At 43.3% G+C, this 21,369-nt stretch overlaps 1 protein-coding gene across 1 annotated transcript in view; it reads left to right on the top strand.

The window, feature by feature from the left end:
- Positions 1 to 1,119: 1,119 nt before the first annotated feature.
- lypd6 (LY6/PLAUR domain containing 6) overlaps positions 1,120 to 21,369 on the top strand; it is a gene marked incomplete at its 3' end in the record, with an annotated part of 103,618 nt that continues 83,368 nt past the window's right edge. The window contains exon 1 of the mRNA XM_084314376.1: positions 1,120 to 1,250. The remainder of the gene's footprint in view (positions 1,251 to 21,369) is intronic.

Below are 21,369 nucleotides of genomic sequence, written 5' to 3'. Positions count from 1 at the left end.
GAGGTGCACGCATAGTCATAGTACCCTTGAATGAGTGCTCCTGCCAGAGTCTTCAGGGTATTCTTGTTTACCAGAGAGGAGATCCGGTACAAGAATCTAGTTCGTTGGTTGACTTTTTTTATTACATTGGATGCCATTTTGTCACAGGAAAGATTTGCCTCTAGGATGGAACCCAGGTAGGTAATTTCGTCTTTCCTTGTGACAATATTGTCACCCACTGTAACTGAGAATCCGTCGGTCTTGCTGAGTTTGTTATTTGAACCGAAGAGAATGGACTCTGTTTTGCCCATGTGTAATGATAGTTTGTTATCAGCGAGCCATATGCAGATTTTGCCTAGTTCCGTGCTGAGGGTTTTTTCAACCTGCAATTTGTTCTTGTCAGAGACCAGCAGGGCTGAGTCGTCCGCAAACAGGAACAAGTTGCAGTCACAGGCTGACGACATGTCCTCACAACAGTGGGAAAACAAGGCCCCACACAAACACACTCTCTCTCTCTCTCGCGCTCTCTCTCTCTCTCTCTCTCTCTCTCTCTCTCTCTCTCTCTCTCTCTCTCTCTCTCTCTCTCTCTCTCTCTCTCTCTCTCTCTCTCTCTCACACGTACACACACACGCACACACGCACACACACACACACACACACACACACACACACACACACACACACACACACACACACACACACACACACACACGAACACAGACACAGCTTGACCAGCTGAGGAGATAACATCTGTCAGAGACACGAAATACAAGGTCACTCTTTTATTTGGTATTTCACTTGGTGATAATAATAATCACATCTTGAATTCATTATTATCATAATGGCTGGCTCATTTTGGCTTATTTGGAATACAAATCAAATGTATGGATAGTATTAAGAAAAACATTCAGCGCCTCCCCCTGACCTGTGCTGCCCAAATCATAATGCTAAGGTACGTGTATACTGTGCACGCCCGTGCGTGCAGCCTAGTGGGAGTGGGACGGTCCCAGTTGGACGAGAACACGCCTCCCGAGACCCCTGATAGGACCGGAGCGGCGATCCGTCCTGAACGCCCGTCAGTCAACTAATGTATCCATGTATTCCAAGACGCGTTCAAAGAGTGATCGAAGAACCAATACACAACGACGGGACAATAATCCGCAAAGCCAACAAACACAGGAGTGCATGTTTGTTTTAGACTCGTGGACTATATTCTATTCTAAAAGCAAGGGACAAGGAAGTTTGACAGCTGGAGGAATTCCTTCTTTCAAGTAAGTCTTTTATTATTCAGCCACCGCAACAATATACAGGCAGGGATCAATAATAATAATTAAGCGACTAAACGGCAAACGGTGCCTTATATATGGAGACAATTGCATACATTATTTATTGTTTGATATAGAAGAATACGTGCAAATGTGTGAAAATGAAAGTGCAATGTGGTACAAATTGTGGTGCGCACCTTGTCTCTGCTGTTTCTCTTTCTTTTCTTTTTTCGAAAATGGTGCTCTCTTGATCATGACCCACTTTGACCCTTTACTACATGCTCCTTGAAATAATAATAATAACCCGCAAAATAGAAAAGAAAATATAGCTTTAGAAAAATGGCTGAAAAGATAAATAAATACATACGCCTAATACATTTTATTAAAATAAATAATAACATGTTTTCGTTTCGACATTCGACAAAGCATTGTGTGATTATGAAGGTTATCTGATTAATTAACACTTGAGCTTTGCATTATATTATCATATTTCATCAGTCAACTTAAAAATAATATATACAATTGACACATTTATTATTATTATTCTTTTTACATTGCAAGAAAATACAATGCAATTCCAGCCTATACACCTTAGTGTAGTTACTACACACACACACAGACACACACACAGACACACACACACACACACACACACACACACACACACACACACACAGACACACACACACACACACACACACACACACACACACAGACACACACACACACACACACACACACGCACGCACGCACACACACGCACGCACACACACACACGCACACATGCACGCTATGCTATGTACAGTATATGTATTATATATATATATGTATATATATGTGTATATATGTATATTTGTACTCCTGTTGGGGCTTCTTGGACCAGATCAATGTTTCATCTGGCTAAATAAAGGTTAAATAAATTAATAAGAAACTGATGATTTGGTCCTTTTAACTTTGAATTTTCTATGGGGACTGCCCAGATCCCTCTCATGGACCTGGACCTCACTTTGAGAACCTTTAATGATTCTAGTTATTCAGTATTCATCTCTAATTACTCTAAAATTGCTGAAGCCCCCAATGTTTTCTAACCCTAAAAACGCCCCTGGTGTAGTAGTAAGTGCAGCACCTGGATCGCACCCCTGTCACATTCTGCTGGGAGCTGCTTAGCACAGCCTCCAGTATGCCATGTATGCAGGTTCAATTTCACACATTTGGACTGTGTTACACAGGGTCCTGATCTCTGGTAGAAAGAGAACATTGTTTTAGCCGAGGGTGTGAATGTGAACGGCAGGTGCACCCCTTCTTCTCCAGACATAACTACAAGTGTTTTATGACGCATCAGGCAGATTGATGGAGAGACAAGATGTTTTTTGGGGATGGGGTGCGACCAAAAAAAAAAAGGCGCAACAACCCCCCGTCGAGGGGGGCTTTGTTCTTGGCCGGGGCACGCTGTACTGTATGTGGATTTTGAGTGCATCTGTTTGGGAGTGGTCTGGGAGAGAGGCTGCTGAGGCCAAAGACTCTTCTCCCCCTGGCTGCGCCCCTCGGATTGAGGATCACCACAGAGCTCCTGTCAGTTAGGTTCAGATCACGACCCTGTGCAATGGCGCCCATTCATAAATAATGCATGGTCCGGACTAGATGTGACGGTCCCAGTTGTGCTGGGTGGTGGTGACCACACGGCTCCCTCCAGTAACAACTCTAGTTGATGTCACCCTGATGCGGCACCATAAAGGCAAACATAATGCATTTAGCTTTAAACTCTGTGTCATTATGTGTGTTTGTGTGCTCGCATGCATGCGGTTAGCTGTGTGTTTGTGTGCTCGCATGCATGCGGTTTGCTGTGTGTTTGTGTGCTCGCATGCATGCGGTTAGCTGTGTTTGTGTGCTTGCATGCATGCAGGTGTAACGGAGGTCCGTGAGTAATATCCACAGTCACGATGAACATGTGTGTTGAGAAGTGACTGTGGCAGTAAGCGGGCTGCGAGTTAAACTCACTTCCAACAGGGTTAAAAGACACATAGATAGATACAGTACCCAGGAGTGAATTCACCTCTTAGTGCAGCGGTCTATGTTGTTGTCGCCCACGGCGTGGGAGACCCGTGTTCGACTCTCCCTCGGGGCATCGACAAAATACACAACGCAAGAGGAGTACCATACGATCGGTCACACATGCATGTGGTTAGCTGTGTGTTTGTGTGTTTGCATGCATGCGGTTTGCTGTGTGTTTGTGTGTTTGCATGCATGCGGTTTGCTGTGTGTTTGTGTGCTTGCATGTAGGGATGCACGATATTGCTTTTTTGACACCGATAACTTTATGCTCCTCAAGCCGATAACCGATATCGATAACCGATATTTATTGTATTATAATTTTTTTTTTAATGTAGGCTATATATTTTTTTTGATCAAAATTTCTTTTTTCCAACATGAAACAAAACATATCACAATACAATAATAATACATAAAAAGACTTCCCAGGACAATAACTTAACACCAACTTAAATGTGACCTAACCAGACAACAGAAACAAAAGCCAAGACAACAGTTTTGACTGCTAAAGTGACCATATTTATTTTTCCAAATGAAAATTCACAATCCGTCAACAGCTTGTGGTGCATCCAACCTAAGACGCTCGAAGCTTTTTGTTCTTCTTTTTTCAAAGCGGAGCCTTGAAAAAGAGGCTTTGAGTGGACACATCACCACCTCACATCACCACCACAACAACGGGTCACCTGCGGCATCACCACCGCCACGGTGTTGGGGGCCCGCGACGACGGCGCGAGCACGCTTGTACCTATTGACGAGTCGTTTGCTAAATTAAAGAAGTTTGACAGAAATGACCCAAGGGCTCAAGCCGCTAGCTTTTAAGCAGTCCTTGGTGGTGCAAATTAACCTGGCTACTACGGAGCGATAAGTGACTGTGTATTCAACCAAGGGTTGCATCACAGCCACGAAAGGGGCTAGCTTTGCTTAGCTCCTCGCGTCGTCGTGGGCTTCTAAGTTAACACAATAACACACCGTCGTGGCGGTGGTGATGCCGCAGATGACCCGTCGGGCTGGATGTATTGCAAGTTGTTGCCCTTTTCCCTCCTTGTGGAACTTCTGCATTGCATTTATTACAAATAGCAAGCGATCTTTTTCCTCTGACACTCCGAGTACCGACGCGGCCATCTTTGTTGTTAACGTTAACTTGCGTGGCTACGTCACAGCCAAGAAAGGGAGCGCTGGATTTGTGTAAAACGCCCTGTTCCTAAACTACACGCTGTCAGTCGTAGCACAGTACTGACAAAACGGGAGGAGCCTACAGTCAAAACAAACGCACTTCATTCCAATTCACCCACACCGCATTTTTTTTTACCAAAAAATATATTATATTATCGGAGCTATTAATAACGTTATCGGGTTTATCGGGATGACGTCATAATTGCTGATATCGTGCATCCCTACTTGCATGCATGTGGTTAGCTGTGTTTGCATGCACACGGTTTGCTGTATGTTTGTGTGCTTGCATGCATGCGGTTTGCTGTGTGTTTGTGTGTTTGCATGGATGTAGTTAGCTGTGTGTTTGTGTGCTTGCATGCATGCGGTTTGCTGTGTTTGTGTGCTTGCATGCACACGGTTTGCTGTATGTTTGTGTGCTTGCATGCATGTGGTTAGCTGTGTGTTTGTGTGTTTGCATGCATGTGGTTAGCTGTGTGTTTGTGTGCTTGCATGCATGTGGTTAGCTGTGTGTTTGTGTGCTTGCATGCATGTGGTTAGCTGTGTGTTTGTGTGTTTGCATGCATGTAGTTAGCTGTGTGCTTGTGTGCTTGCATGCATGCGGTTTGCTGTGTTTGTGTGCTTGCATGCATGCGGTTTGCTGTGTTTGTGTGCTTGCATGCATGCGGTTTGCTGTGTTTGCATGCACGTAGTTAGCTGTGTGTTTGTGTGCTCGCATGCATGTGGTTAGCTGTGTGTTGGTGTGTTTGTTTGTATGCATGTAGTTAGCTGTGTTTGTGTGTTTGTTTGTATGCATGTATAGTTAGCTGTATGTTTGTGTGTTTGTTTGTATGCATGTAGTTAGTTGTGTGTTTGTGTGTTTGTATGCATGTAGTTAGCTGTGTGTTTGTGTGTTTGTTTGTATGCATGTATATTTAGCTGTATGTGTGTGTGTTTGTTTGTATGTGTAACGGATGGTATCGTGAAGCGCAGTCAAGAAGGGCTGGGGTGAGTAGCGGTGCTATGGGTTAAACTCACTTTCGCATCCTCAAAGACAGATAGACACGTTGCGAAGTAGTGAATTCGCCTCTTAGTATAGCGGTCTGTGTTGCTGCCTGCGGTGTGGGAGACCAGGGTTCGACTCCCACTCGGGGCATCGAAGTTTCAGGTGACGTTGTCACAACCGTTACAATGGTGCCGATTGACCCGGATGCCTTGGGTGGAGTGGAGTGAGTTTGAGAGGGTGAGTGTAACGGATGGTATCGTGAAGCGCAGTCAAGAAGGGCTGGGGTGAGTAGCGGTGCTATAGGTTAAACTCACTCTCACATCCTCAAAAGACGCATAGACCCGGTACGAAGTAGTGGATTCACCTCTTGGTATAGCGGTCTGTGTTGTTGCCTGCGGCGTGGGAGACCGGGGTTCGACTCCCACTCGGGGCATCGAAGTTTGTGTGTTTGTTTGTATGCATGTAGTTAGCTGTGTGTTTGTGTGTTTGTTTGTATGCATGTATAGTTTAGCTGTGTGTTTGTGTGTTTGTTTGTATGCATGTAGTTAGCTGTGTGTTTGTTTGTATGCATGTAGTTAGCTGTGTGTTTGTGTGTTTGTTTGTATGCATGTAGTTAGCTGTGTGTTGGTGTGTTTGTTTGTATGCATGTAGTTAGCTGTGTGTTGGTGTGTTTGTTTGTATGCATGTAGTTAGCTGTGTGTTTGTGTGTTTGTTTGTATGCATGTAGTTAGCTGTGTGTTGGTGTGTTTGTTTGTATGCATGTAGTTAGCTGTGTGTTTGTGTGTTTGTTTGTATGCATGTAGTTAGCTGTGTGTTGGTGTGTTTGTTTGTATGCATGTAGTTAGCTGTGTGTTGGTGTGTTTGTTTGTATGCATGTAGTTAGCTGTGTGTTGGTGTGTTTGTTTGTATGCATGTAGTTAGCTGTGTGTTGGTGTGTTTGTTTGTATGCATGTAGTTAGCTGTGTGTTGGTGTGTTTGTTTGTATGCATGTAGTTAGCTGTGTGTTGGTGTGTTTGTTTGTATGCATGTAGTTAGCTGTGTGTTGGTGTGTTTGTTTGTATGCATGTAGTTAGCTGTGTGTTTGTGTGTTTGTGTGCTCCCATCATGCATGTGGTTAACTGAACACACAGAGATGGAGGAAACGAGTTGGAGAAAATCCTCCCCGGGCAGCTGACTTCACTTCTGAACCGCTCTGCGATCTGAATAGGAGAATAAGTGGCTTTAATACACTGTGAAGCCCATCTGTAGTCTGGCTAATATTGGTAATCATGTGTTGAGTCTGGCCTTTTTGTTCCCGGCGCATCAGCATAACAATAGCGGATGAGAAATGAGTGTATCGTGGAGATTATGAAAGAAGAATGGAGTTGTGCGGTAAACCGAAGCAACGTCTGTGGGCAGAGCCTCCTCTTGTTTCTCCCCGGTGCCCACGCGTGGCAGTAAACACCAGGGGATCCATTCCTGATGGGGGGAGGGGGGGGAGTTGTGAGGGTGGAGGGGCATCTTTGGGCTTCACTGTTCCAATTCCCAAACAGAAGCTGCTAGTGAGTATACTGTGTATATAATATATATTTCAGGTTTTCAGGCGCAGAGAAAATCCATCTAGTCATTCACTACATAATGACATTGTTTTTAACGAACCCTTTCTTACACACGATTCCGCGAATCAGAAAGAAGCTGCGCTGACATTAATAATAATAATAATAATAATAGATTGCATTACCTCTGGTATATACCATTGATGGATAGGTGCTCAGCGCTACACATCCCTGCTGTGTGATGGATTAGGTCTGCGGCTCCGACAGCCAGGGCTGAGAAATGGGCTTGTCACCTGTGAGAAGAGAATTCCATTCTCCCTCATTAGGTCCTCGAGACGTTCCATTACGCGGGTATCTGATGGTTGGAAAGTGGTTTTTGCTACCGGCATAGTACCTGCATAGTGTTGGTGTGAGAGCGCTAGATTGGGACTTCATTGGAAATCTGACAAGGGAGTAATGGGGCAGGCTTGCAAATATTCTGTCGGATAAAAAAGAAGTTAAATAAATATGTGTGTATAAATAAATGTGTGTGTGACTGTGTATATATTAGGGCTGTCCCCGACTAAGGATTTGGATAGTTGACTTTGATTGGCCGAAATTAGCCGATAGTCGACTATTAGTTGACTATGAAAAAAAGAAAAAAATTGAAGAAAAAAAAAGTATAATAAAAAAAAAAAGGTATTATTCCATTTGGGCTGTGAGGGTGCTTAATGTCTGAAGGAGTCGACTGAAGGCTTCTTGTCCTCTGCAAAAGCATGCAATTGGTCCACTGATGGATACATCTTGATATTTGTCTAGTCTAGTGTGTTCATTAGATGGGTGAAATCCTCTTTCAGTGCCTCTGTGCCTGTTTTCTTAGGCAGTTAGCCTCTGGTATGCGTGCCATTAGCGTTAGCCACGCTTCTAGGCCTATTTTCTTTTGGAAAGAACGATAACAAAAATAATAATAATAATAATAATCATCTTTATTTAATTTAATTTTTTTTTGCATTAGACTAAGCGGTTGGCAGTTTACTACGGCTCCTTTCAATCGATTAGTCGACTATTCGACTAATAGGGGTCAGCCCTAGTATATATACTTTTATTATATATTTCTCCCCAAAATGTATAAAATAAAAAGATTTACATTCAATAATTGTTTAATATTGAAATGTATTGCGACATATGGAAAAGCATGTTAATCCAGTTGCTGTTCCTTGTATCGGACTGCATGGTAATGGCAAGTGTCAGTTGACACATGATCAAATATTGATTTAATTTGACCTAAAAGGGAACTACGCCTCAATTTCAGAATTCATACATTCATTCATGTTATTCCTATGGTCTAGGATGGACCATAAAGGCTAGTGAACATGAACAACTCTCTCAAATCCTGAAACTAGAGTGCTAAACCTCATATTTGTGATGTCATCAGGTATGAAGTCTGACACTGCTCCATAGACGATGGATTGTTGCATTTTCTGTTTCAGAACTGAGACCACTACTATGGAATAAAGCTCATTTGCATTTGGGGATAAAAAATCAAATAAACATTCTGTTTGTCCACAAAAAAATCAGTTCCCCAGTCATTGTCAATAGAGCGCACAAATATTGATTGAACTTTCCAAGGCCATGGTAATAATATATTGGAATTCATAATTTGGGTGTTGTTCCCCTTTTTAAAATGAGCTATTTTTATTTATTTATTATTATTATAACTTTTTTTTTACAATAATTTATTTAGACAACACATTGTGTATCATTTATAATATAAAAAGAATCCCACCATCTTGCTTGGCTTAAACCCTTTTTCTCTTTGGGGAGCATAGGTCATTCATGAAATCTCTCCAGCTGGTTCGGTGTTGGGTGATTTTCTCTGCTTCCTTCCATGATGTTCTTTCTTCCTTGAGATCCGCCTCGACAGACCTTCTCCAGCTGTTTCTGGGTCTTCCTGGCTTTCTCTTCCCCTGTGGGTTCCAGGTTAAGGCCTGCCTGGTTGTGTTGGAGGATGGTTTTCTCAGGGTGTGTCCAATCCAGGCCCATTTCCTACGTTTGATTAGGGTTTCAAGTGGTTCTTGTTGAGTGGTTTGCCAGAGCTGTTCGTTTGTGATGGTGTTTGGCCAGTAGATTCCCAGGATGTGTCGTAAGCATCTGGGTTTGCAGTTTGTTTGAGGTTGCTTTTGTGGTTCTCCATGTTTCTGCTCCGTATAATAGAACTGATTTGACATTGGTGTTGAAGATGCAGAGTTTGGTCTTTGTGGAGATGTGGTTTGAATTCCATGTTTGCTTCAGTATTAAAAATGCTGTTCTTGCCTTCCCTATTCTTGCTTTGATGTCTTTGTCGCTGCCTCCGTCCTTCCCCACGATGCTTCCCAGGTATGTGAAGGTGTCCACCTCGTCCAGTACGGCCTCTTCTAAATTGTGGTTCATCTTCATCTCCTTTGTTTTTGCTTTATTGATGTGTCGTCCTGTGGTAGCTGCAATTGTGGCAAGTTTTGTGAGTTTGGTATGCATTTGTGTTTGTGTGTGTGACAGACCAGGCTGCAGAAACAAATTAGTGGGGGGCCATTAAATGTTCTCGGGGGGGCACAATGGTTTTTCAACACAGGTTCCCTTTTATACGTTTCAGCTGGGACAGCGGCGCTGTGGCTTGCTTGGCGCTGCCCACGGTGATGAACTAAACAGCAGAGAGTCAATTGAAAAATCTAATTTCTCTCTATCTTAAGAACTTTCACTTATACAAAAACAGACTGAACGGATATATATAACAGACCTGCTGGAGCAGCGGACTGAGAGCAGGGGACACAAACAGGCTGGATAAGATGGTCAAGAAGGCCAGTAGCGTGGTTGGGGTGGAGCTGGACTCTAGCGAGGGTGGCGGAGAGGAGGAACCTTGCTAAGCTCCAGGCCATCAGGGAAAACCCCTCCCACCCACTATACACAGACTTGGCTGACAGGAGGAGCATGTTATAGGCTCACACTACCTAAATGCAGCACTGAACGGCACAGGAAGTCCTTCATTCCGACAGCCATCAGACTATACAATGCATCACTGTGCCTCACTGCATCACTGAGCACAGAGTGACAATTACCATCTTCCTGGACTCTTACTTTTTAAACAGCACTGTGCATTATTACACCTACTGTAGACTTCAGTATATTTTTACTGTATTTATTTACTGTATCTTTTATTCAATTTTTATTCTATTTAATTTTATTCTATTCTTAGGCCATTTGTTTTGTTATTCTTATTTGTGACTTGTTCTGTTTAAATGTTTAATGTTGAGTGATTTGCAGTGTCAAATTTCCCTCAGGATAATACATTTCTATTCTATTCTATATCTTTGAAAAGTCTCCATTTATTCAACACTTCTGAATTCACTGACAAACTGAACTGAACTGACAAAAATAAGGTGCATAAAAAAGCAAACTAAATTCCTCCACAGGCTACTCACCATCATAAGTAGAGAGGCAAGCGGTGTTTGGGGACAGAGTGAAATCTTCTTAAAACACTGCCCCTCCACTCATTCCTGAACTTTTTTGTTAAGTCCTTCTCACATGCCAACTGAATTAAATTGGCCTTAGCTGCGTCGATGAAACATACTAAGGCGATGTTCTGTAAAGACGTTCTTGAGGGTAAAAAACGAATTCTCACAGAGTGCCGTGCTAGCTTCAGTAGTGTTGTTGTTGACATCAGTGCCCACTAGGGCTGTCCCCGACTAAGGATTTGGATAGTTGACTTTGATTGAAAAAAAAATTTTTTTTTTTACCAGGGTGGGCACAGCTGACTCAGTGGGCGGGCCCGGCCCCCTAATGCCCGCCCATGGCGCCGGGACTGGTGTGTGAGAGGAGGACTATGTCGTTGGCAAAGTCCAAATCCTCTAATTGAGACCACATTGTCCACTGAATGCCCAGATTTTGTTCGGCTGTGGTTTGTTTCATGATCCAGTCGACTGCCAGAAGAAAGAGGAAAGGGGACAGTAGGCAGCCCTGTCTGACTCCTGTCTCTACTGTAAAGCTGTCTGTGAGCTGGCCGTTGTGTATTACTCTGCAGGATGATTGTAGGTACAGCTGTTGGATGATGGTTATGAACTTCGTTGGGATACCGTAATGTGCCATGAGTTTCCATATAGTGTCTCTGTCTAGACTGTCGAATGCTTTGTGGAAGTCGATGAATGTGAGGTGGAGAGATGTGTTCCATTCCAGGGTCTGTTCTATGATAATGCGGAGGGTGGCAATGTGATCTGTACATGATCTGTCCTGTCGGAAACATGCTTGTTCTTCTCGGAATTCTTTGTCCACTTCTTTGGACAGTCTTTCCAGGATGATCCTGCTAAGCAATAACGATAAGCAATAAAAGTGGATATATTACCCAACCCTGCTGTGCACATGGCTGTCAACCCTCACTCCATCTACGTTTTACAAGCTGATGCCTGACAAACGAGACCTGTTGGGGTGTAAACGACTCGGTGAAGATCTAGCTAGAATGCTGTGTCTGCTGTTGAGTTGGCTCTGCAGTAACATTAGGCCTACATCATCAGAGATATCTATCCTGCAGTAATGTTAGGTCTACAGCATCATATATTCTGCAGTAACATTAGGCCTACAGCATCAGATATATCTATTCTGCAGTAATCTTAGGCCTACAGGATCAGAGATATATATTCTGCAGTAATGTTAGGCCTATTCATTCATTTTCAAATGCTCTTATGGACTTTAGATACTATAGCTACCATGTATGTATGTATATGTGTTTCATTACATGTATACAGTGGCGGACTGGGACACAAATTCAGCCCGGGACATTCAGACGCACCAGCCCACACACCGGCCCACACACCGGCCCACGCACCGGCCCCGAAACCGGCCCACACAACGGCCGTTATGAAACACTTGTCCAGTATTAAACAACCCAAGGCTGTGGCTAAGGAGTCAACATCAGGGAGACCAAATCTACACACCGCCCCTAGATGTGCACTCATGCACAGTGCACACACACACACACACACACACACACAGAGACACACACATACATATACCGTTACTTCCTGTCATTGGCATATGTTTTTTTTTTACTAACATCTTAGTGCCTCATTAGCCTAGGGATTAAGGATACATGAAGTATTAACTACACCATAATAATATTGAGGTTTTGATCCATAGAAAAGGTCTGTGCTACACAATTTCAGTTAGATTGGATTTATTGTCCTTTAATTTGGCACTCATGACATTAGTTGCTTGCCGTTTAATCAACATCGAAAGACCCCCCACTTCCTCCCAGACACCCATTCCAAGAGCTTGTTTTTTTTTTCTCTCTCTCTCTCTCTCTCTCTCTCTCTCTCTCTCTCTCTCTCTCTCTCTCTCTCTCTCTCTCTCTCTCTCTCTCTCTCTCTCTCTCTCTCTCTCTCTCTCTCTCTCTGTGTCTCTCTGTGTGTGTGTGTGTGTGTCTCTCTCTGTGTCTCTCCCTCTCTCTGTGTGTCTCTCTCTGTGTCTCTCTCTCTCTCTTTCTCTCTCTGTGTGTCTGTCTGTCTGTCTGGACTGGGCTCTCTCTCTCCCCTCAGGGTCAGCTGTGCTGGACTGGGCACTCTCTCTCCCCTCAGGGTCAGCTGTGCTGGACTGGGCTCTCTCTCTTCCCTCAGGGTCAGCTGTGCTGGACTGGGCTCTCTCTCCCCTCAGGGTCAGCTGTGCTGGACTGGGCGCTCTCTCTCCCCTCAGGGTCAGCTGTGCTGGACTGGGCTCACTCTCTTTCCTCATAGTCAACTGCATAAGAAGAACATCAGCAATCAATAATAATGGCTTGAATTCATACAGCGTTTTTCAGCCTTTTGAAAACACCCAAAGTAGTAGTAGTAGTAGTAGTAGTAGTAGTAGTAGTAGTAGTAGTAGTAGTAGTAGTAGTAGTAGTAGTTTATTCAGTCATCATCTCACACAATACAATATACACCATCATTTAACAATATTTGATTTTACAGTGACTGAGAAGGTACAGACTGAAGCAATGCTTATATAGCCTATGCCTGTCCTATATTCTTAACACAAATTAAAAAAAAAATTAAGACTCCAAAACAGCATTATAAAAGAAAATAGCAAAAAAAAACAGTATTATTCACCCTTGTAGTTTTCAAAAATAGCTTTACAAACCATTTTCTTAAAAACCAAAAGCGAATTACTCATTCTTAACTGTATATCAGCATTGTTCCACAAAGCGCTTCACAGAAACCATCAAGCATTCACACTCACACAGTCATACGCTACTGGTGGTCGTGAGCAGCATCAGCAAACACAGCTTCCCTGTGGCAGACTGACGGAATCATGTCTGCTATTCAGCGCCAACCACCATCAACAACCTTCATAAATACATTCAACATTAATGGAATAGGCTAACTACCAACTTAGCTGTAGCAGTTAGCTGTTATATGCAATCACATTTGTTTAACTACGGGGTAGTAGTTGACCTAGTTGTTAGCTTAAGCTAGTTAGCTGTGGTTATCTACAAACATGTAGATGAGACTAATCGAGAACATGGCTAACTGTTGGGAATTCTAAGGTACATCTTATTTAAGCATGTAAAATGGCAACTAATCAATTCAATCAATTAGATTACCAATATTATATCAACATGAAAATTTGAAAGGGAACATAATAGTATTTTATTTGAGTATTTACTATTATAATATTAGTAGCCAATTAATTTGCAGCCCGTCCTAGGTTCTGATTGGCTCTCTAGGTTCGCACTTTAGCTTCTGATGCTGTGGTGGGCACTAGTCCTAACATTGCTAACTAAACTTTTAGTCAGAGAAAAAACTTCACGAGTCACGACTATTTACGTCCACGTGCTGTAAGGAATCAGGAATACGGAAAGCACATTGTCTTGTAATAGAATGACTGAAATCACTGCAAGAACTAGTATAGGCTAGCTAGCCCTCATGAACCGGCACACACCAACAGTAGAATATGCACTAGGCTACTGCACGCACCTGTCATGTTACTGTTGGTTCCTTCCACTTGAACTTCATCATCATTAGCAGCAGCAGCTACTCTAAGCCCTTCCTCTACTAAACATGTCTGTAATTTTAGAACATTGTTCTGCGTCTTTTACTAGCAATTCTAGCTTTTTCAGCTCCACCCTTTCTTTTTTTGCATTCTCCATTTCTGCGCTTCTAGGCCTACTCGCGGTTGGGAGGAAACGTGAATCTCATTCACTGATGTCTCATGTCTCATTCAAGACTGGCTAACAAAAGCATGTCTTTCACTTAACACCAAGAAAACAGTGTGTATGATGTTCACAAAGTCACCAGTAGAGGTCACTCACTCTAATGTGTTTCTGGGAGAGGCGGAGCTGGACATTGTACATTAATTCAAGTATCTTGGGGTCACATTGGACTCTACATTGACCTTCAAAAAGTCATGTGAAGAAAGTGACAAACAGTCAAGTTTAACATCGAAAACTTCAGGCAGATCAGGCCCTGCCTGCCAGTTAATGCTGCAAGGATGTTTCTGCATTCAATGATTTTATCACACATCGAGTACTGTTTTATCAACTGGTCTCTTTCATATGTCACTACTCTTACACCAATAGAATTACTCTACAAAAAAGCCATAAAAGTATTTGATAGGAAACCAATTTCATTTCATCACTGTAATGTTTTAGAAAAACATAACATGCTAAGTTTCGAGAATTTCCAAGTTTTCAAATATACTTGCTTCATGTACAAGGTTCTGCATGGACTTGCCCCTCCCCCATTGAATGAGTTCATCCAACAGAAAGGAGACACTGGCATTACCACCAGGGCCATCAGTAGAGGGGACTGTAAGGTGCCTTTTCGGTATACTACCATTGCAAAAACTGTGTTCTCTGTTAAAAGTGGTAACTACTGGAATAGCCTACCAGTTGTGATTAGAGAGTGCCCTACATACTCCATGTTCAAGACCCATCTTAAACTGCATCTTAAGGCAAACCAGAACTGTGATCATTTTTAATCTGATTTAGTTTATGCAACTTGTTTATTGTTTTATTGCCGGCCCACACACTGGCCCACACACCGGCCCACATAATGGCCCACACACCGGCCCACACACTGGCCCACACACTACACCGGCCCACACACTACACCGGCCCACACACTGGCCCACACACTGGCCCACACACCGGCCCACACACTGGCCCACACACCGGCTCACACACCGGCCCACATACTGGCCCACACACTGGCCCACACACCGGCACACACACTGGCCCACATTAGTGGCCCACACACCGACTCACACACCGGCCCACACACTGGCCCACAGACCGGCCCACAGACTGGCCCACATACTGGCCCACACACCGGCCCACATACTGGCCCACACACCGGCCCACATACTGGCCCACACACTGGCCCACACACCGGCACACACACTGGCCCACATTAGTGGCCCACAGACTGGCCCACACACCGGCCCACACACCGACTCACACACTGGCCCACACACCGGCACACACACTGGCCCACATACTGGCCCACACACCGGCCCACACACCGACTCACACACTGGCCCACATTAGTGGCCCACACACCGACTCACACACTGGCCCACACACTGGCCCACACACCGGCCCACATTAGTGGCCCACACACTGGCCCACACACTGGCAAAAAAAAAAAAAGTAAAAAAAAAAAAAAAAGTAAAAAAAAAAAGTAAATTTTTTTTTTTTTTTTTTTTTGGACCAGCCCACTTTGGTTCCGGCCCATCGGGATTCGTCCCGAACGTCCCGATGGCCAGTCCGCCACTGCATGTATATATTATACATACATACCTAGTGATGCACCGATGTGAAAATTGTGGCCGATACCGATAACCGATATTAATATTGCTGTGCTGGCCGATACCGATATTTACAGATGTTGATATCTCTGTATAGAAAACACTTTTTTATGATAACCAAACAAAGAGCTATTTTCCAAAACGATTTTTTTTTTTTTTTTTTACTTTTGTAACTTATTTTCAGAAATGACTGATATTTTGAAAAATTTAAGACCAAAACATGTTCAAAATATATATATATATTTCTCCGCGCCTGTGGTGTTTTTTTCCCTATTGCTAGGTGTTAGGGAGTCGTTCCTCATCTTCATTGGGGGAAAGTCTGAGGGTGTTGCATATGTGGACTTTATGGTGGATCTATTGTGATGTTTCTTCTTGGCCTGTAAAGCCCCCCCCCCCCCAGGATTAACATGGATCAATTCCGTCTTCTTCCTTTTGTGATACTTCAGGACCCCCCCCCCCCCCCCCCCCCCCCCCTCTCCGCTCCAGACTTTCTGGACTGATAAAGCATTACACGGAAATGCTCCACATCAGAGATATATACTCTGCAGTAATGTTAGGCCTACAGCATCAGAGATATATAATCTGCAGTAATGTTAGTCCTACAGCATCAGAGATATATATTCTGCAGTAATGTTAGTCCTACAGCATCAGAGATATATACTCTGCAGTAATGTTAGGCCTACAGCATCAGAGATATATAATCTGCAGTAATGTTAGTCCTACAGCATCAGATATATATCCTGCAGTAATGTTAGGCTTACAGCATCAGAGATATATACTCTGCAGTAATGTTAGGCCTACAGCATCAGAGATATATACTCTGCAGTAATGTTAGGCCTACAGCATCAGAGATATATACTCTGCAGTAATGTTAGGCCTACAGCATCAGAGATATATATCCTGCAGTAATGTTAGGCCTACAGCATCAGAGATATATTCTCAAAGACGCTCTGATGTCACGAGACGGCCGCCATCTTGGTTTGGGGGGAAGAAACTGAAACTGATGTATGCATGGAGCTCCGTTTTTATTACATGTTTTTAGGACACTCTTGTTAATTTCATAACCTTTTCATTTCATTTGTTTTGATAATATTGAGGCCAACATGGCATTCCACTATTTTGAAAGCCTTTCTGGTAGTTCTAAGGCGAGATATGAGTCAAAACTTGCCCTGATTGACTTACAATCTTGTCCATGATACAAGACACCTGCAGACCACTGGGAGAACAATCCAAAGACTTGGCCATCTCTCGAATACCCAAATGTGTACCACTACCTGATCAAACATCCACGTAAGATTCGATAAGATAAGATAAGATAAGATTGATTGATTGATTGATTGATTGATTGATTGATTGAAAACTTTATTAACAGATTGCAGAATGGGTACAATACAGTACAGCTCAATACACACAATTGTTAAGGGGATGCAGACCAGAGAAAGACTTTCGTCTTGTTTACATCAGGGTCCCCCATTTTCAATTCATAATGACAACAGTACCGATAGGAGATAAGATAAGATAAAAAACTGAAGAATATTGATCAGGCCAGAGTTACATTATGTCTTATGTTATTTCAGGTGTATTCTCATCAGAAGCCATGGAGAACTATAAGTATTTAGAGGCATACCGCTTCTTTGTCTCTGGTTGGGTAGAAACAGTGTTCCACCGGAAACTGACAAGGTGCACCTTGTTGTGGGCAGATGTCAGACCATCCTACAGAGTGAATGATGATCCACATCATCCTTGGGTGGCCTTAGATGGCACGGGAAAGGTGGTTGCAGGTCACTGTGACTGTATGGCAGGGTGAGTTATACAAAATAATATTTTTTAAATAAAAAATAAATAATAAAAAAAAATGTGCCACAAATTTTGTGAATTATCGATACATGTTATATACAGTAGCTGCACCAATACTAGTGTCCTTGTCTTGAGTGACTGTTAACTTAATGAGATTTGTGCGTAGAGCTTACATGGTTTCATATTATTTATTCAGCTTAGGCGAAACATGCAGCCATGTAGCAGCCTTGCTCTTCAAGGTGGAGGCCGCCGTCCGCCTCGGCTACACCAGGACCGTGGGCACAGATGAATCCTGCCAATGGAATCAGTGCTTCACAAAGTCGGTCCAGCCAGAAAGGATCTGTGATATTGCCTTTTACAAGGATTCCTGTAAGCAGGACGTCAAGCCGAAGAAGCCACTGCCCCCAAATCCCACAGAGAGAGAACAGCAGGCCTTTTTGGACACCTTGGCTTCAGTGTCCTCTAAGCCTGTTGGCCTGTGTGCTTTCACTGATTTCCAGGCACGCTTCATTGCGCAGACACCAGTTGCTACCCAACCACAAGTTCCACAGCCTCTACGCTCCTTGTACAAGGAGGAGTACAGGTCTCTAGATGATGACAGATTGAGGAGTCTGTGTGACGACAAATACAGACGACTCAAGTCAGTCAGTGAGGAAGACTGGCATTATGTCAATGTGGCCACGATCACACAGCGCCTGAGCAATGTGTGGTATGAGCAGCGTGTTGGACGCATCACAGCCTCTTCCTGCCACAAACTCAGGCTGTCAAAGTCCATGTCTCCGTCCGTGGTCAGAGACATTTGCAGCCCCACCAGGAAGAGGTTGGACCACATCGCAGCCATAAAATATGGCATCGATAACGAGGACAACGCATATGAGTATCTAGCACACATTTTGTCTGGATCCCCACCTCCACACACCATGCCCAGTGAGATCACTATTACCCATCCTGGGCCACACTCTGGCCATAAGATCACTAAGTCGGGCCTTGTCATCGACAAGGAGAAGCCTTTCCTGGCTGCGTCCCCAGATGGCCTGATCTCCTGCGAGTGTTCTGGGCAAGGTGTCCTGGAGATCAAATGCCCATATAAACTGAGAGCTGGTCTGGGCGCTATCAGAGACCAACAAGATTACTGTGTGGCTGAGGACTTTACACTAAAGCCTCAACACCCCTACTACACCCAGGTACAGCTGCAAATGTACGTGACCAGATGTACATATGCCGATCTTCTTATCTGGTCTCCCATTGATGCTGTGTGCATTAGAGTAGCACACAATGAGGCCTTCACTGACCAACTTGTGCTGCACCTTCAGGGTCTTTGGACAGGATTTGTGTTTCCTGAACTGCTGCAGAGAAACCTCGAGGCACAGGTACCAGTGTTACCCACCCAACAGGAGCAACAGGCGGCCAGCAGCACAAGCACTCCAGTCTACTGCTTGTGTAAAACAACAACAGAATCAGAGAGCATGGTTGGCTGTGACACCTGTGATGACTGGTTCCATCCCAGGTGTCTAAACCTCAAAAGGCTACCGAAAAGCAAGACGTGGTATTGCCCGGAGTGCAGAAAAAAGAAAAATAAGTCTAACCCTAACTAAGTTGCTGTACTCTGTCGTCTACTCTAAGCCATCCTATATTGTCAAAGTGGGCAGGGGTGAGGTGGGTTCTAGGAGTAAGGTCAAGCAGTAGTCTGACCAGTTTGTTTTGTGATGTTTGTAATTTAGTTTTTAGCCCTTTTGAAGTTTTGTTCATAAAATTGTTCTGAATCAAGAAATTCAATGTCTTTATTTAAAGTGTAACTAATAGTCAGAAATTGGTTTTATAAAAAAATATTGGTAAATAAAAACAGCATTTATGTTAATTGTATCCTTTTAAAACGAAGAATTGTGCTTAGGAAAGTACTTGAAAGTCCTTGAATTTCATTTTGCAATGTGTGGGAAACCTGACTGTAGCACTCAACACTTGAACAATGTTACTCAGCTGATAGAGGTGTACCCTTCTTGCTGTCTTGTTTTGTATCATAGAACAGTGGTCACCAACCTTTTTAAGCCCAAGATCACTTTTTTTTGGTGAAGGCAAGATCTACCTATTGAAGCATTGAGAGAAAAAGACAGCCAAGATTGTACTTTAAACTAAATGACTTTTATTTGCCTGTATTCTAATTACATGCAATGCTTTGGTCCAACATTAAAACGTCAAAGTAGAACTGTAATATGTACTTTCTCAGTCAGTGCTAAGTGTAGTCATCTTATGCAGCATCACTTTTCACATCAAAACAAAAGTAGACCTGTAATGTGGACTCTCATATTATTAACATTGACAAACATATTTACAATTAGCATTTTATAAAGTAGAACTGTAATGTGTACTTTCTCAGTCAGTGCTAAGTGCAGTCATCTTATGCGGCATCACTTTTCACATCAAAACAAAAGTAGAACTGTAATGTGGACCTTCTCCTATTAATTAGCATTTTATAAAGTAGAACTGTAATATGTACTTTCTCAGTCAGTGCTAAGTGCAGTCCTCCTATGCAGCATCACTTTTCACATCAAAACAAAAGTAGAACTGTAATGTGGACTTTCTCATATTATTAACATTGACAAACATATTTACAATTAGCATTTTATAAAGTAGAACTGTAATGTGTACTTTCTCAGTCAGTGCTAAGTGCAGTCATTTTATGCAGCATCACTTTTCACATCAAAACAAAAGTAGAACTAATGTGGACCTTCTCCTATTAATTAACATTGCCAAACATATTTACAATTAGCATTTTATAAAGTAGAACTGTAATATGTACTTTCTCAGTCAGTGCTAAGTGCAGTCCTCTTATGCAGCATCACTTTTCACATCAAAACAAAAGTAGAACTGTAATGTGGACTGTATCACAGGTCAATCACAATGTCTCTCTAATCCTTGAGAACAATGCTGTCTCCCAGATTCACCAAAGCAGCACAGACTCGGATGATCTTGTCGATGCTGCTGTATTGATCACGATTGGCTTCACCTGCTAGACTCTGAACACAGCGAATTGGAACTGGACCCTTTACTGATGAGATTTTACGGGCTCTCTCCACCTCCTCTGCAGACAGCTGCTTCTTGTTCCTCGTAAATGGGGGTAGAATTAGTTGTGCACCGCAAACAGATGCAAAGTCATCCTCAAGTGTGAAACCCCTGTCTGCCAGGATCTGATCCCCGGGCATGTGCAGCGCAGGGTTTATAAATCCACACTCCCTGACAATATGGATATCTGAGGCTCTACCTCCCCAGGCGTGGGACACGAAGTTAATGTGACCCACTGGGCTGCACGATATGAACACTTTCACTGTGGCGTGGCGTTTGTAGGAGGAATAGCACTGAGCACGAGCTTTAAGAGTTCTGGGTGCATCGATGAACATTTCAAAACAATCTATGATTGATGTGAGACGAGGAAACTTTGTTTTGAATACTGGGGGGATGGTTGAGAATATGTGGTCCCTGCCCTGCCATTTAATCAAGAAGTCAAGCTTGACGTACATCAGGTCTATCCAGGTCCAGAACACTTTGATGACTGTTGCCTTTGTTTGACACACCTCTGATGTGGGAGATGAGGTCAAAGGACATGTCGTGACGCAGTTTGACAAGGGTGATAAATAGCTGATCTATGGGTGAGATTATGGTGCTCCTTGTCTTCTCTGTGTGCAAGAAAGAAAACAAGTTCTGAAGCACTGGCCAGGTAACACCTGTCATCATCTTGCATTTGGTGTTGTTGCTGTCCACAGATGAAGCGGTCAAGGAGCTTGACTCGACCTTGGTTCTCTGTTGG

This window comes from Notolepis coatsorum (assembly GCF_963971535.1).
Source record: "Notolepis coatsorum genome assembly, chromosome: 5".
Lineage (NCBI taxonomy): Eukaryota > Metazoa > Chordata > Actinopteri > Aulopiformes > Paralepididae > Notolepis > Notolepis coatsorum.
This window is presented reverse-complemented; position numbering and strand designations above follow the sequence as displayed.